This window comes from Mytilus galloprovincialis, chromosome 5 (assembly GCF_965363235.1).
Source record: "Mytilus galloprovincialis chromosome 5, xbMytGall1.hap1.1, whole genome shotgun sequence".
In the NCBI taxonomy this organism is placed as follows: domain Eukaryota; kingdom Metazoa; phylum Mollusca; class Bivalvia; order Mytilida; family Mytilidae; genus Mytilus; species Mytilus galloprovincialis.
Genome location: NC_134842.1, coordinates 81,282,582 through 81,295,076, shown reverse-complemented (window position 1 = coordinate 81,295,076; position 12,495 = coordinate 81,282,582).

Below are 12,495 nucleotides of genomic sequence, written 5' to 3'. Positions count from 1 at the left end.
CTCAGCATTAATTACTAGTTAAAATGAATGTTTAAATTTCGTTTTCATTGTTGGAAAGTACATCAAGGAAATAGTTGATTGTGCACTGTCCTTAGGCCTTATTATCTGAAGTCCCCAAGCTCATTCTCAGATTCAGCCTAATATCTGTGTGTTTATCAAAATTTAAAGGAACATGATTTAAAAAAAAGCAAAAATTTTACAGAGTGGACTCTTTGATAATTGTAATTGTTCACAGAAATGGAAAATCACATAAGCTGTTAAAATGCTTGATGTGCAAATCCCTGATGTTCATGAAATAAATGTTTTATATAAACAAAGAACTACTCATGATATTCCAATCATACTTGTAATACTGTGGATTTTTTTAATTTCGTGAATACCAATTTTTGTGGGAAAAGGAAAATTGTATTTTTCATGGATATTGATTTTGTGATTTTTACAAAATTTTACATAAAGGCATAAGACAATTTGCACTTGGCCAATGTTCACCTGTACCAATGAGATCCATGAGAATAGGCATCTAAAGAATAATAATAGAATCCAAAGTAATTAAACTCATTTGTAAGTTGAAAATGTGTATTAAAGTACTTGATCATTTTCTGTTGGTTCAATTTGTATTTCAATGGTACTACTTACCAACAGTAATAACTTCTACAAATTATAATTTTAACTGATTAATAGAGTGCTTTAGAAAAAAAGTTAAAAATCTTGTCAATATATTGATAACAACACTAACAAAGTATAAGTAACTATATTAAGTGTCTGATCAATCAATACACATAGCTTACTAAAATAAATGTATGTTTGTATTTAAAAACGAGGGATACATAACATTGCAATGTTATTTAATAAAATCCTAAAATTCCCCTTTGATAAAGGTTCTATGATTTGCATAATTCAATTCTGTCTTTATACCCTGTTTGTAAACTTTATTCTAGCACAGCTTGAAATACCTTTTGTAATTTTTAACCTGAAAGTTTAATGAATTCTTGTGGTGTAATAGACTTAAGATATGGTGCCGTGACCAGGACTTTGTATGCTGATACTTACAAATCATCTGGAAAACTGTTATATTTATGAAATTAACACAGAAAAAATAAATTATGAGTGGCTTTGTACTAATTTCTTATTTTGAATAGTATTTTGGTGCTAAAACAGATTTGTTGCAGATGCTTTTATAAAGTGATGAGTCAGAAATGTGTTGACTTCTAGTAAACATTTGAGGATTCTTTATGCAGAAATAACAATATATATATACAAATACGTCATTGATTATAGTGTGGGTAGTTTGTTAAATATGGTATTGATGAATACCAATGTGATTAGTCAGTTAGACAAGATATTTAACTTTTTAAATGACTGTATTTTCAAATGAATAAGAACGAAAAATTTAATAATACACATTAATTGTAACAACCTTTGTTTGTCTCTTTATTACTAAGAACTCTTGAAAAAGATAATTGTTACTTTTCTCAACAACAATATTTGTCTTTGTTTATACCAAATCCTCTGACAGCATCCTGAACATTAACTGTAATTTTGCTAAAATTTAAGAGGTTGCTAATCAGACGGATGAGGCTGACCTTATGTGGTTTTTGATGTTATTATTATTTGTCATTTAAAACTTTCATCACAAATAAAGGCCACAGTAGTATACCTCTGTTCAAAAATCATAAATCAATTGAGAAAAAACAAATCAGGGTTACAAAATAAAACTGAGGAAAACACATCAACTACAAGAGGAAAACAATAGAACAACAGAAGCGCTGAACTGCAACAAAAACAAATGACAATGCAACATACATAGAAACGAACTATTAGATTAATAACTGACACATTCATGACTTGGTACAGGACATTATAAGTAAAATGGTAGGCTGAACCTAGTCTTGTGACTAGCCAAACCTCGTGTTTAATGGCAATGCTAAAATGGCAACATTACATGACAGGAATACAGTATAAATAAATGCAAGAACACTTACAAGTGTGACAAATAATTTTTTATCAAAGAGTACATGTTCAATGTCACTGACCAGATGTTTTGTTGATAATCTTACAAGTAGACCTTTAGAATTTTGTCACAGTTCATTAGATTAATAACTGACACGTTCCTGACTTGGTACAGGACGTTATAAGTAAAATGGTAGGCTGAACCTAGTCTTGTGACTAACCAAACCTCGTGTTGTATGGCATTGCTAAAATGACAACATTTCATGACAGGAATACAGTACAAATAACAAGTGTGGCAAATAATTTTTTATCAAAGAGTACATGTTTAATGTCACTGACCAGATGTTTTGTTGATAATCTTACAAGCAGACCTTTAGAAGTTTGTCACAGTTCAACAAAACATGACAAATGCCCTTCCTAGCTTGCAAAGATATTGTGGCTAAAACCCTTAAAACATAGAGAAAATTTCTTGTCATTTTCCAATCATTTATTATATATGATGCAACCTATTTTATTTAAGATCATTAAAAACATACTGGTAAAAAAAACTTTCATCTCTACAAGGGCATTCCTCATCGATAAATCATACAAAACATGAAGGTTTAGTCCTCAAAAAGGGAACTTCTCCATAGAAAAAAATAGAACATCATAAGTTCTACTATCACTTTATATCTCATTGGTACACTTCACGAACCTGATGTTAAAAAGAAATTAGCTGCTATTTGTAACATTCCCATTTAATATTTAAATACTCCTTGATTCTTCATTGTAGAATATAGATGGGGATATATTTAGATCAAGTTTTTGATGACATGAATATCAATAATGTGGTCATTTTTATACGACCGCAAAAATTGAAATTTTTTTGGTGATATATTGGTATCACGTTGACGTCGTTGTCGTCGTGCTTAGTCGTCGTTGTGCGAAGACATTTGGTTTTTTCACTCTAACTTTAGTAAAAGTACATAGAAATCTATGAAATTTAAACACAAGGTTTATGACCATAAAAAGAAGGTTGGGATTGATTTTGGGGTTTTTCGTCCCAACAGTTTAGGAATTAGGGGCCAAAAAGGGCCCAAATAAGCATTTATCTTGGTTGTTCGCACAATAACTTTAAAATAAGTAAACAGAAATCTATTAGATTTTAACATAAGGTCTATGACCACAAAATGAAGGTTGGGATTGATTTTGGGAGTTTAAGTCCCAACATTTTAAGAATTAGGGGCCAAAAACAGGTTCCAAAATAAGCATTTTTCTTGTTTTTTGCACAATAACTTTAGTATAAGTTAATAGAAATCTATGTAATTTTAACCTAAGGTTCATGACCACAAAAGGAAGGTTTGGATTGTTTTTGGGAGTTTTGGTCCCAACGAATTAGGGGCCAAAAGGGTCCAAAATTAAACTGTGTTTGACTTCATCAAAAATTGAACTAATGAGGTTCTTTGATATACCGAATCTAACCGTGTATTTAGATTCTTAATTTCTGGTCCTGGTTTCAAATTGGTCTACATTAAGGTCCAAAGTTTGATTTTAACAAAAATTGAATTCTTGGGGTTCTTTGATATGCTGAATCTAAACATGTTCTTCGTTTTTATACGACCGCAAAAATTTTAATTCACGTTGGCGTCGTCGTCGTCCGAATACTTTTAGTTTTCGCACTCTAACTTTAGTAAAAGTGAATAGAAATCGATGAAATTTTGACACAAGGTTTATGACCACAAAAGGAAGGTTGGGATTGATTTTGGGAGTTTTGGTCCCAACATTTTAGGAATGAGGGGCCAAAAAGGGCCCAAATAGGCATTTTCTTGGTTTTCACACTATAACTTTAGTTTAAGCGAATAGAAATCTATAAAATTTTGACACAAGGTTTATGACCACAAAAGAACAGTGTGGATTGATTTTGGGAGTTTTGGTTCCAACAGTTTAGGAATTAAGGGCCAAAAAAGGGCCCAAATAAGCATTCTTCTTGGTTTTCGCACAATAACTTTAGTATAAGTGAATAGAAATCAGTGAAATTTAAACACAAGGTTCATGACCACAAAAGAAAGGTTGGGATTGATTTTGGGAGTTGAGGTCCCAACAGTTTAGGAATTAGGGGCCAAAAAGGGGCCCAAATAAGCATTATTCTTGGTTTTCGCACCATAACTTAAGTATAAGTAAATAGAAATCTATGAAATTTAAACACAAGGTTTATGACCATGAAAGGAAGGTTGGGTTTGATTTTGGGAGTTTTGGTCCCAACAGTTTAGGAATAAGGGGCCCAAAGGGTCCAAAATTGAACTTTGTTTGATTTCATCAAAAATTGAATAATTGGGGTTCTTTGATATGCTAAATCTAACTGTGTATGTAGATTCTTAACTTTTGGTCCCGTTTTCAAATTGGTCTACATTAAGGTCTAAAGGGTCCAAAATTAGACTTAGTTTGATTTTAACAAAAATTGAATTCTTGGGCTTTTTTGATATGCTGAATCTAAACATGTACTTAGATTTTTGTTTATGGGCCCAGTTTTCAAGTTGGTTCAAATCAGGATCCAAAATTATTATATTAAGTATTGTGCAATAGCAAGAAATTTTCAATTGCACAGTATTCAGCAATAGCAAGAAATCTTCAATTGCACAGTATTGTGCAATAACAAGAAATTTTCAATTGCTCAGTATTGCTCAATAGCAAGAAATCTTCAATTGCATAGTATTGTGCAATAGCAAATATTTTCAATTGCACAGTATTGTGCAATAGCCAGAAATATCTAATTGCACAATATTGTGCAATAGCAAGAAATTTTCAATTGATTGGAGTTATCTTTCTTTGTCCAGAATAGTAGTTGAGTCAACTTAAATCATTGTTTTATACAATATACAATGTATATTCACTTTTACTACCAACTGATGAATTAAAACAATCTTTACCATTCAGTGAAAACAAGCACCTTTTGTTACATTTTAATATTTTATGATGTATTTAAATGAGTAGTTATTGTTGCAAACTCCATTAGATATTTGAATTGAGATCAGTTTTGGAAAAAGGGAAAGGGGGATGTGAAAAAAATGGGGGGGGGGGAGGGGGGGGGGGGTTAAATTTTTCTCATTTCAGATTTCATAAATAAAAAGAAAATTTCTTCAAACATTTTTTTGAGAGGATTAATATTCAACAGCATAGTGAATTGCTCAAAGGCAAAAAAAAATATTTTAAGTTCATTAGACCACATTCATTCTGTGTCAGAAACCTATGCTGTGTCAACTATTTAATCACAATCCAAATTTAGAGCTGTATCCAGCTTGAATGTTGTATCCATACTAGCCCAAACCGTTCAGGGTTCGACCTCTGCGGTTTATAAAGCTGCGCCCTGTAGAGCATCTGGTTGATTATGGGCCCAGTTTCAAGTTGGTTTAAATCGGGGTCCAAAATTATTATATTAAGTATTGTGCAATAGCAAGAAATTTTCAATTGCACAGTATTCCGCAATAGCAAGAAATCTTAAATTGCACAGTATTGTGCAATAGAAAGAAATTATCAATTGCACAGTATTGCGCAATAGCAAGAAAAATCTAATTGCACAATATTGCGCAATAGCAAGAAATTTTCAATTGCACAGCATTGTCCCGTTTTTAAATTGGTCTGCATTAAAGTCCAAAGGGTCAAAAATTAAACTTTGTTTGATTTCAACAAAAATTGAATATATGGGGTTCTTCAATATGCTGAATCTAACCATGTATTTAGATTTTTATATTTGGGCCCGGTTATCAAATTGGTCCACATTGAGATCTAACGGGTCTAAAATAGAACTTATTTGATTTCATCAAAAATTGAATTCTTGGGGTTCTATGATATGCTGAATCTAACCATGTATTTAGATTTTGGATATTGGACCATAACATAATAGGTAAATGTCCAATTTAAAAAATTTTAAGTTTTTAAGTTTAAGTTCTAAGACCACATTCATTCTGTGTCAGAAACCTATGACGTGTCAACTTTTTAATCACAATCCAAATTCAGAGCTGTATCAAGCTTAATTGTTGTGTTTATACTTGCCACAACTGTTCAGGGTTTGACCTCTGAGGTCGTATAAAGCTGCGCCCTGTGGAGCATCTGGTTGAATAAAGCTTTATATTTCATATGGTAGAAGACATAGATGGTTCATACCGTGTATTCAGATACCATAACCTATAAAGTGTCTGTCATTTGTCAATTGCACTTCACCTCATTTTCATGGTTCAGTAATGGCTTGAAAAAATATCATATTTTTAGCGCACCTGACCTGAAAGGTCAAGTGAGCTTTTCTCATCACTTGGCGTCTGTCGTCCGGCGTCCGTCGTCCGTAAACTTTTACAAAAATCTTCTCCTCTGAAACTACTGAACCAAAGTTAACCAAACTTCGCCACAATCATCCTTGTGGTATCTAGTTTAAAAAATGTGTCCGATGACCTGGCCATCAAACCAAGATGGCCGCCATGGCTAAAAATAAAACACAGGGGTAAAATGTATATTTTGACTTATATCTTTAAAACCAAAGCATTTAGAGCAAATCTGACAGGTGTAAAATTGTTGATCAGATCAAGATCTATCTGTCCTGAAATTTTCAGACGAATCGGATAACCTGTGGTTGGGTTGCTGCCCCTGAAATGGTAATTTTAAGGAAATTTTGCAGTTTTTGGTTATTATCTTGAATACTATTATAGATAGAGATAAACTGTAAACAGCAATAATGTTCAGTAAAATAAGACCTACAAATAAGTCAAACATGACCAAAATTGCCAGTCAACCCCTTAAGGAGTTATTGCCCTTTATAATCAATTTTAACAACTTTTTCGTCATTTTTTTTTACTTGTACTGAAATCTTCTTTTCTAAAACTATGGGCAAAATTTAACAAAACTTGGCAACAATCATTACTAGGGTATCTATTTAAACAAAAAGTGTCTAAGGACCCCGCCTACCAACCAAGATGGCCGACATCAGTAAATACAGTAACAGGTGAGCGACACAGGGTCTTGGGAGCCTCTAGTTTTGTGATGCGACTTTCAGATACTATAGACCATGGGTTAAACATAGTTTGCATATAGACAGAATGTAATGTGCAACATGTCTAACACACTGGTTTTATCTGACCTTAACCTTTATTTCATGGTTCTTTGAACAATGTTTAGTTTTTGTGGTTTGGTCTTTTTCTAGTGTACTTCAAGCAATGAAGTTATTGTAAGGTGTACATGTATGTCTGGCAGCTTTCATATGACCTTGACCTCATTTTTATTGTTCAGTGGTAAATGTTCCTTTTTTCATGTTTTTTTTCTCTAGTTTATCAGAGATATTAAGCAATTGGTCAAATATATTTGGTGTACGATTTTTTTTAAATTTCTGCTTTTCTGCCAGGCAGGGTTCATGTGACCTTGACCTCATTTTCATGGATCATTGGTCAATTTTCAGTTTTCATTATTTTTTCAGTTTATCAGATACTATAAGCATAGGTAAACAATATCTTGTGTATACAACAATTGATAAGTGTAAATCTCTGTCTAGCAGGGTTTATATGATCTTGACCTCCTTTTTATGGTTTGTTTGTCATTATTTTTTTCAGGTAGTTTAAGCAATTGGTCAACTATATCTGGTGTATGGAATTATTAGATCTACATGTCTGTCTGGCAGAGTGCTTATGACCTGGACCTCATTTTCAATGCTCAATGCAATTTTTCATAGTTTTGTTATTTTTCCAGGTAATTTAAGCAATAGGTCAACTATATTTGTTAAATGGAATGTTTGTACGGTGTCTGTATGACAGGGGTCACTTGACCTTCACCCCCTCATTATTACTTGATTGTGAGAAGAAGCTGGCAACTTTGATTGATAATTGTCTCATTATATCATACCACATCTCCTTAATTTATAAGACATTTCAGGGTGTGCAAACGTGTTTAAACCTTGAGGACATGAAGTACTAGGGTGTTTTAGCCTAGATTTTTATGTATTCTTATTATCATCTGATTCAGTCATGAATGCAATTGTAAGGTGCACAGTTTTCTATGCTTTCAAACTATTTATATTTGAATCAATCCTGGTTTTCTAACTACAACCGAAAACTTCATGTGACATATACCATGTAAACTATTGGTGACATATAGAAAATTGAACTCCCTAAAAGGAGAAGGGGCTATAAGGGGCAAAATTGGCCTCAATTTCGAGAATTTATCAAATTCTGCTTATTTGTATGTGTATGGCTTTCTTTTTCCGTTGGACATATTCATTTTATGAAAAAAATGTTTTTTTGTAGTTATGACGTCATAATGCTGTGCTTTGACAACACTTCACGTGCATATTTGTTGGCTTTTCACAATTTTTTACTCATTTTCACTAACTTTTTTTACGAAAAAAGTACCAGCGCATTCGTGCCCCAACGAAATATTTTGTCAGAGCAATAATACCAACAAAAAGCATCTTATGTTGAAATATTTCAGTGGGGCAAAGCTGCGCTCATACTGAATTTTAATTAAAAACTTGCTCAAAACCGGCATCAAAGTTCCAAAATTTTTCGTCTGTTTTTCATATATACCGTTATCGGACTAAGGTTGACCGGGAACAGTTGTATTTTTTTAACATATTTTTTTGTCAATGGTTGATAATAATAAAGTTTCATTATAGAAAGTAAATTATAAAGTGTTTTTCTTCATAAAATAGCCTCTCAAGTACAGCCTAGCCTTGGTCGTCTATATTTATTGTAAGTGATTACGGAACTGACACACAGATTTTTACTAGTTTCTGTTGTTAAGAAGCTTTTTACAGCGGAATAGAAATCAGTGTATCATTCGTTAAATACTTGACACTAACAGACAGAATTAAAAGAACTTTTAATATATAACTTAACACGTGAAAAATTCCCCAGCACAGCAGGGGCTTGTTTTTTTGTTCTTTGGTAGTGAGCAAGAAGAGGTCCATTTCTGTTTGTTTTTTTTTAATTTTTTTTTTGCATTGGGAAGATCTTCTAGCTCTCTTCTACCGCCTCCTTTTAGGTGGTTTAGACAGCAGAGGCACAAAACAAACTCTACTTTCAACACTCATGATTTTGCTAGTGGTCAGTTTAAATCATTAGATGAGGAATGAAGAAGGAAAGAGGGCATTATTGATCATTTTAATATGTCGCTAAACATGCCTATTTTTCAACTCTTAGCAGGCAACCATATTCATATACGAAATACTCCTGTCCCCACCCCAGCCGAATTTATTAAATATCAGATGGTTTTCTCTTATTTAACACAACTTTAAATTGATGCTGATTTTTAACGCACAGTGACACATATTTCAGGCATATTCAGGAAACACGAAATTAAACGTCAGATATATATAATATAAAAACGAAGAGATGTGTGATTATTGATTATATGGCAGCTATCCACCGGAGATCAAATATGAAGTGGATGTAAGCAATTACAGGCAACCGTAAGGCCTTCAATAATGACAAAATCCGATACTGTTAAGCCGTTTATAAAGTCCATGAAAAGTGTGAAACAATTTAAACGAATAAACTAACGGTTTAGTTATACAAAACAAATCAATTTTAAAAATATCAAAAATGAGTTGAGACATAAACCAACGACAACCACTGAACTGCAGGCTCCTGACTTGGGACAGGTTCATAAATAATATGGCAGGGGGTAATATTAAAACAAAGATGTGGTATGATTGCCAATGAGACAATTTCTCACAAGAGATTAAATGACGCAGAAATTAACATCCATAGATCACCATATGCTCTTCAACAATAAGCATAATAAAATTGAGAAAGGAAATGGGGAATGTGTCAAAGAGACAACATTTCACATACTCAGCTATAAAAGGCCCTGAAATCACTAGAAGAACACTAACAGCCTAATTAATGTACAAAATAATGAACGAAAAACAAGTAAGTAACACAGCAACACACAACAACCACTGACTTACAGGTTCCTGACTTGGGACAAGCATATAGTTTTTTACATACATAATTTGGTGGGGATAAGCATGTAAGCCGCAGATCCCAACCATCCGCTAACCTAGTACAGTGGTTTAACAGCACAACAGCATGTTTGTGAGCGCTCAACCCTCCCCGAAGCTGAAACAGTAGCGTAGCAGTACAATATAAAAACAACCTGCACAAATCAGTTGCAATTAGATTAACTCAAAATATCGGTACGGGCCAAAAACACAAAAAAAAAAAAAAACAGCAAACTAGAATTACCGTAAGACAATAGAGTATTGAACTAAGAGTATTTGCAATTACTGGAAGTGTGTTCAAAACTAGTTGCAACTAGTACTGAGATAAATCTTGTTCTCCCAGAATGAAGTATCAATAGTACACAACCAACTGATTTATTTATTTAGAAACGTCTGGTATACCTTGTATACTTACATATAGATCCATGTATATAGAAATAATAGTTAGGACCAGAAGATGTTCTTCAAGGAGCACCATAGAAAAACGATTTTTAGAACTTCTAGATATCTTAGCTTTATACAAAAAAAAATCCAGTTCGGTTACTTTTAAAAAAAAATGTATAGACTGAGATGTACTTTTTGATCAGTCATATTCCAGACAAACATTGACGATTTTTCGCGCAGTTTAAGATTATTCTTAACAAGAGGCTGTCACAACGACAACAAACCGGATTTATTAATATTTATTTGTATCCTGGCAATATCACAAGAACCATTACTGATGAATGGTGAAAGTGAAAATCGTCAATATCAAATTTGACCTCCATTTTGTCATCAGTATCAACATATTAAAATTTGAAAAGCTTAGATTGAATGGTTCGTGAGTAAATGCAACAACGTGAATGGAAACGCCATTTTAAATCTTTCAAGAAACCATAATGCCTGAACGGTAAAAGTCAAAATCGTCATTATTGAACTTGACCTCTATTTTGTCATCAGTAACAACATATAAAAATTTCAAAAGCTTTGGTTGAATGGTTCATGAGAAAATGCACGGACACGACTGGAAACACCATTTTTCAATCTTTCAAGAACCATAACTCCTGAACGGTAAAAGTCAAAATCGTCATTATTTAACTTGACCTCTATTTTGTCATCAGTAACAACATATTAAAATTTGGGAAGCTTTGGTAGAACAGTTCATGCGTAAATGCACGGACACAACTGGAAACTCCATTTTTCAATCTTTCAAGAACCATAACTCCTGAACGGTAAAAGTCAAAATCGTCATTATTGAACTTGACCTCCATTTTGTCATCAGTAACAACATATTAAAATTTGGGAAGCTTTGGTAGAACAGTTCATGCGTAAATGCACGGACACGACTGGAAACTCCATTTTTCAATCTTTCAAGAACCATAACTCCTGAACAGTAAAAGTCAAAATCGCCATTATTGAACTTGACCTTCATTTAGTTGTTAGTAACAACATATTAAAATTTTAAAAGCTTTGGTTGAACGGTTCATGAGTTAATGCACGGACAACATTTGATTGCCGCCCGCCCGGCCGCCCGACCTCCCGACTGCCCGACTGCCCGACTGCCCGGCCGCCCGCCGTACATCCCCAAATCAATAACCGACATTTTTGTCACAAAAATCCGGTTAAAAATCAAATAGCGGGAGATTAAGCCTGGTTTGTTTAGAAAAATTGAGATAAAGGAAAGCACAAAGAAAATGTAACGAGCAGAGCACAATTTTACAGTCATGCATGTCTACGGGACGTATCTTAATTTTCAAAAAAAAAAGTCATCGAAAACTTAATTTATGTCATCCAACATAACAAAAAATCTGCTATATTCGACGTCAAAATTAATTTTTATTTTACTCTTCACCAGAAGACATTCTGGAGATGTGCAGATGAGACCAATAAAACACGCCCCAGACGAAAACTTCAGTTTCCATTTTGCACAATTAACGTCTGTTTGGTAAAACAAAAATAATTTAGACCATGGCATAATCAACAATGATGAAATGGCCATATCATTGATATAAACAATTTAGTTTAATAAGAAGTAACGAAATGAAAAAAAAAATTGTTCCTATCGTTTATGAATCAAAATGATCAATATGAGTTATTAACATCAAATAGTTGCTGTGTCAATGTGGTTAAAATCGCCTATATGCTGCGCTATCGACATGATGGTGTACGTTCGAATCTCATCAAATCCAATTGTTTTTTCATCGTTTCGTAATTTTTTACATTTAACGTTTAAAATCACATTATCATGATAGTTTTATTAAGGTTGAGCCGGTAATTGTTGAAATGTATAGTTTATGAAATTGCGATCTTTATTCATATATTATATGTATACTAGTACGTAATATGTCCCGATTACTTGTGTTTTTATCAGCCGAGTACATAAAACTCATTTTTGGTTATTCAAGTTAAAAGAAAAATAAATAATGCCGTTAGTTTTCTCGTTTGAATTGTTTTACATTGTCATATCGGGGCCTTTAGTTGTTAATGTCTGTGCTATTTTGGTCTCTTGACAGTCTTGTGGACAGTTGTCTCAATGGCAATCTTACCACATCTTCTTTTTTATACCAACAATAACGGTAGATTTTCTCTGGTGAAAAATTTCTATAATT